The 6,000-nt window shown below is 48.4% G+C and overlaps 1 protein-coding gene across 4 annotated transcripts in view; it reads right to left on the reverse strand.

Annotated features, from left to right (window-relative positions):
• Window positions 1-5,750, reverse strand: part of RAD9A (RAD9 checkpoint clamp component A) — a 70,004-nt gene extending 64,254 nt beyond the window's left edge. The window contains exon 1 of one of the 4 annotated variants that reach the window (XM_086953261.1): window positions 5,576-5,750. The gene's annotated coding sequence lies outside the window, so the exon portion shown is untranslated. Of the gene's footprint in view, window positions 1-5,124 lie in introns of all 4 variants that reach the window. The other 3 variants (XM_086953262.1, XM_086953260.1, XM_086953263.1) reach the window with 3 other exon arrangements.
• Window positions 5,751-6,000: the final 250 nt, after the last annotated feature.

A 6,000-nucleotide genomic window follows, 5' to 3' on the forward strand; every position in this document is an offset into this window, starting at 1 on the left:
CCCCCATGGAACACATCCACTTCCAGATCAACCCAACCCCAGAAGGATGCTTGGCGGAACACTCGCCTACAGACCTTCTGGACCCTGCACCCCCTTCACCAACGTAAATCGCTGACCACATCGCACCCCATGCCCTTGCCTCCATACTACTCAGAGACTTGAACAACTACACCGATCCCAAAACCACCCCCCTCCTGGAGAACCTCACGAACATGGGGCTGAAGCAACTTGTCAAATCAACAAAGAAAAACGTCATCCAAGTCAGAATCATCTCCAACGCCCACAACTCCGTGGAACTCTTCCCCATCATACAGGAATTCGCCAAACCCAACAGCAAAACAACCGAAGTCCCTCCCTCCCAAGAACTCTGCAACAAACTCAGATCCTTCTTTCACCTCAAAATCAAGATGCTCTATGACAACTTCGATGACCAAGATCACGGCACCACCTAAACTCCCACCCCCACCGACGGCACACAACAGAACCTTTTCACCTGGACCCCTCTCATCACAGAAGACACCTTCAAGACAAGGAAGAGCATCTACTCCAGAGAACCTTCTACCTACTGCCCGCCCGACATCTTCCACAGGGCTGCCACTGCCATCGCACCCCAGCTACACCGAACTACCTATTGCTCCCTCGACACAACCACATTCCCCGACAACTGGAAGCAGGCCGAAGTCAACCCCCTACTAAAGAAGCCCTCTGCAGGCCCAACATACCTCAAGAACTTTAGGCCCATCTCACTGCTTCCTTTTGCGGCTAAAGTCATTGACAAGGCAGTCAACACCCAGCTAGCACACTTCATAGAAACAAACAACAACCTAAACATCTTTCAATCCAGATTCCCCAGCAGCCACAGCACGAGACTGCCTTCCTCGCCGATACCGGCGACATCCGCATCCTCCTCGACAAAGGCCACATGGCAGCCCTCATCCTTCTGGTCCCAACAGTAGCCTTCGACACCGTCTCCCACCACACTCTAGCCAACAGACTCCACGACGCCGGCATCCAAGGAAAAGCCATAGACTGGATACGATCCTTTCTCTCAGGCAGAACACAGAGCATAAGACTACCACCCTTCCTCTCAGAACCGACAGAGATCATATGTGGAGTACCCCAAGGATCCTCCCAAAGCCCCACACTCTTCAACATCTACATGGCCCTCCTCACAACCATCGTTAGAAACCACAGGCTCAACATAGTCGCCTATGCCGATGACACCCAACTCATGATTGGGCGGGCACCCTCGGCAGCACAGGATCGGTGACGCTGAGGAAGGGGGTCAGCGTCGGCTGAACCGGCGCGGGTGAACAAGCGCCCCCCCCTCCAAGGAAGGTTTCAAGACGGAGCGGTCGGTGTCTGGAGCGGCTCCGGTGTGCCCCGGGATGTGTTTTCAGCAGTGACTCGACGGAAGACAGATACCCCCCCCCCCCCCCCCCCCGTCGCCGTCCAGTGGTTCGGTGAGTACCGAATGGGGGCATCTGGAGCGGCTCCGGTGCGACAATGTCAGCCTTTTGGGCGGGAGGCTTCCATGCAGGTCTTTTCACTCTCTGCACGGAATACAGCGCACAAAATTATTTAAACAGCCTCAGGGGCGACGCGAAGGGCAACGACATGCACTCACTTCATATCATACATTCATGCAGGCTTTTTTACGCTGTGCCCGGACTTCTATGTGGCTGTTATTTTCGCGGGCTTTTCACTCTCCATTGTCAACCTGGCTGGGGCCGTAAAGCTGGAACCATAAATCGCCCCCCTGACCACCATGAAGCTACATACCAACGCGGTCAGGGAGCAGCAAAACAGAGATAAGCCACCATCCAGCAGCATAGAAGCTGAACTCTGCTCCCCCCCTCAATCAACATGGAAGATGGACTAATTCGACATCCCCAGAGTAGAAAGAGAAACCAAACTCTGGAATCCTTGCTTTTTGGCTGCCATCTTAGACTGGTCTCTCCCTCTCTTTGTCGGCCATGCTGGACTAGTCTTTCTCACCACTCGAACTCACCCTAGGGAACCCTCATTAGAAACCCTCATAGGCTAATAATAATTAGCGAATGTCTTCCACTTTGCAGTATCATACCTCCAACCACTTCTAATGCACCGATAGTTAGCCCATATAGCATAGCGAGTGAACTTGTTTATAATACTCCGATCATTAGATCATATAGCACCCTAAGAAATGGCCTATTTTAGATTATCATCAACTAGTGAATGTATGCCTTTTACTGCAGTATTATACCTCTACCTGTTTTTGATGCACAGATCATATTGCACCCTATGCATGATTTACCTGACTGTACTGATTGCTTCTTTTGATTTATTTGTCTGACGATGTATTGTTTCTCTCATCTGAACCATGATCCCTCATGTACTTTTCTATGTAAAGCGCTCTGATATCCGCAAGGATCTTGTCCGCGCTATATAAAACTTTCAAAATAAAATAAATAAAATAAATCCTCTCCCTCATCAAGGAACTCAACATCACCAGGTGCAACTTCCAAGAAGGAATAAAAGCCGTCACAACCTGGATGAGCAACAGCTGCCTGAAGCTCAACTCTGAGAAAACAGAAGTCCTCATCCTCAGATCCACCCCCTCCGCCTGGGTCGACACCTGGGGGGACCCCACACTGGGTATACCCACACACCCCAACAGATCACACATGCAACCTCTGCATCATACTCAACTCTTCACTCACCATTACAAAACCTTGATTGTTTGATTAATTGTGCATCAGAAGCAACACATGAAAGGATGTGGAGGCTACAGGTGCATAGGCTCCTGGGCCCTCACCCACATGATCACATATGGATGATTGCCACACCGAAGTTGGAGAGCATTCACTTGCATTCTGTGTCAACTAGATCTTAACTCTGTCCACACATCCCATGACTCACTCAAAAGTTAGAATCAAAGGCATGTTGGTCTGTGGTTGCAGATCTCTGGTCTATATAGTCTCAGCAGCACAATGGAGAGCTAGACTCAGGCTCGGAGATAACATATGGCAATCTGCCAAGTACTTCATCTCCTACTCGCTTCAGGTAGCAGCATCAAAATCTCTTACTCCGTCCAGGTGTGAATTGCCTACTCTCCTGGGGTAGACAGCCACATTATCCTGTCCCAGATGCCAGATTATATCTCTGCACAGATGTACAGTGATCTTCCTAGTAAAAAGGTGAACTCACAATAAAGCAAGTTAGCTTGTATTCAGAAACGTGGAGGTTAACCTCTGAGCAAGAAAGCGCCCACATTTAAAATTGTCCTGAATGTTCCAGTGGGAATGCACCATTAAAAAGAGCATTTTTCTTTAGGTGTTGTCTAGTTATAGGTAACCAGCTACCAAAAAAGGACTGTTACCTTAATTTCTTGGGGCCATCAAGGATCCTATAATGTCCCCTTTATTTTATAGACTAGAGGTGGACAGCCCGCTGGCCAATGTGGGACTGTTACTGGGCTCTTGCTTCATCAACAGCTCAGTCACAGGATGTGGGGCAAGGCATGGAGTTCATCTATTTTGTGTAGGTGTGTGGCCCTCGTCACGCCTTTGTCTACTGCTCTTTCACAACGTGTTGTATCTCAGGGACCACTTGCTGACTAGATGGAGCTGACTTCTTCCAAGGAGGGTAAACATAGACAGTCATAACACATTCAGGGTTCATGTGAATTCAATTCAGATACATACACTTGCAATTATGATGAGTTGGGGAAGGAACAGCGCAGGGAGACAGAAACACATATGGTTACCCTGCATATCTTGTACCCAATAACTACTCATGAACATCACATGTAGTCAGCAGGATTCATGGGGTCTAGTCAAGAAAGACTACTCAGATTTACACACACAGACAAAGCCAGCACCTCATGAGTATTAATCAGCTGCCATTAACTGTTAGTTGTGTCATGGCCCGGTCATAGGGACAGGAGTCACCACTTGGGTGTATACCCAGTATCCATAGAATCTAGCACAGTATGGGCGAGGAAAACAAATGTTTGTTGAGCATCTGTTGGAGTGACTCGTGACACAAGTCCCCTACACACAAAAACACACCTGATGTCACATAAAAATGTAACAAAACCTATTTGTTGTCCTGTCTCGACCTTTGTGTAAGATGCAAAATGTTGACAAGAAAATCCTCTCTCGCAAAACCTTTGCTACTTCAACCTATAAAGAACTGAATCATCTCTGCCTCGCAGAAATTTCACTGCCAAACACCGGATTATCCGGAGGACTTCGTTGGATTCTGACTTCTACTCTAAAGAAAAATTGGATGTGCATCAACAACATTGCGATATCTTCTGTAGCAAAAAGTAAAAGAATGATGTGGTAAATTGCTTAGCCTTGAGAAAGCCCTGGCGTTATTCGCCATAGAGGGTGAAACATGTGTTGGCTGCCCTGGTTTCTTGTTCAATAAAGTTTTACAAACCTACAATAAGAGTGAAATGGACTAATTAAGAGATGAATGGATGAAATATGCAGTAACAGACTCTGCCATCACAGTACAAAGATAACAAGGATTTATCCGTGTTGAATGAATTATTATTTAAAAGGAAGGAACGTATGCTCGCACTTAACCTCAACTGTCTTATAAAGCTTTCGTGGTCCAGAGCTTCAAGTACGGCTCCTCCGTCGTTTGAATTTTTAAGAAGGTAAGATATAGACCTGGGACCCCTGGACCTTCTACCTTCGCTGCAGCGATTAGAGTCTATGATGGAGGTTTAAAGCAACTGAGTGTTATATTAATAAGGATGGAGTGAGCACCGCATGGGACTACATGGAAGGAGCTGGGCTAGAGGTAAAAGGAAGTAGTAGGACCGGAAAATTATGTATATTCTGTAGGTGGCCGAAGGGAGGAACTGCAAAATGAGACTGGTGGAGAGAGTGGGAAGCAGCAGGCACCTGACATTTATGTTGCAGGTGCCTCTAAAGCTGGGGTGAATTAGTGATAAAAGAGCCTGGGTCAGTGCTGGTAAAGAGCAGGATGCCTGAGCTCTCACGTTTCTCAGGCCCATGCGCTAGAATGTCACCCTGGGCAGTTTTCAGCTTTACATCCTTGGACTACTAGTCTTGTGCATCCTACTATAAAATAAGAACTACCAGTCCCAGCATGCACAGCACAAACCTGCAGAGAGGAAGGAGGTCCTCCAGCATGGACCCCAGAATCTAGGGGCATTGCCATGGGTGGGAAGGACCGCTCTCTTGGGGAGCCTTGGGGCCCAGGGATTCTGCACTCTTGTCTTTTACAGCTGCAGCAATTAAATGCTTGAACCTCTTTGATTATCCCTCTTTCCAAAGAAACGGTCCTCACCCTGGGGTCCGCAGACTGTGCTGTGAAAGCAGACCATCTGTTGAGAGCCGGAATGAAGTGGGGGTAAACATGAAGGAGACGATGCTGCAGTATGGCGTGGTCCATAAACAACTGAAACACGTCAAAGTAACCTACACCAATCACATCCCTGCACCGAGTGCCCAGATGATGAGGTGCCCAGGCAACGACCAATCACATTCCCCCTGGACTGCAGCCGCGTGCCAGGGGTCACCCCAGGTGCGCTTTCTACTCCATCCTCACTCACCCGCCATCCCGGCCTGTACGAGTTTCTTAAGCACCCGCCTCTCTTCCTTCTTCCCGCGCCATTGGCTGCGCTCACTCTGTAAGCCCCGCCTACTTTCATATCGATGTTCGCCATTAGGTCATGGCTTGCGCTTGAGAGACGTCACCACGTGTTGGGTCAGCGACCATGTTGGAATGGGACCACATCCCTATAATACCAAAAGGAAGGTGAAAATACGTGTCAAAAAGAAGAGAAACGTTGCAGTCGCTACAGAAAGGAGACTTGCAAATATGGTGTTATGCGGCAGCCATCTTGGAAGGCCACATTACCTCTACAATGTGGCTCAACGTTGAATGTCTTTGGCATCATTCGAGCTGGCAGTGGTGTGCTGTCCCTTTGAGGTAGTCTGCACTGGCACACTTCGCCAAGTGCGCTCTTTTAAGTCG

Source organism: Lissotriton vulgaris, chromosome 1_2 (genome assembly GCF_964263255.1).
Source record: "Lissotriton vulgaris chromosome 1_2, aLisVul1.2, whole genome shotgun sequence".
Lineage (NCBI taxonomy): Eukaryota > Metazoa > Chordata > Amphibia > Caudata > Salamandridae > Lissotriton > Lissotriton vulgaris.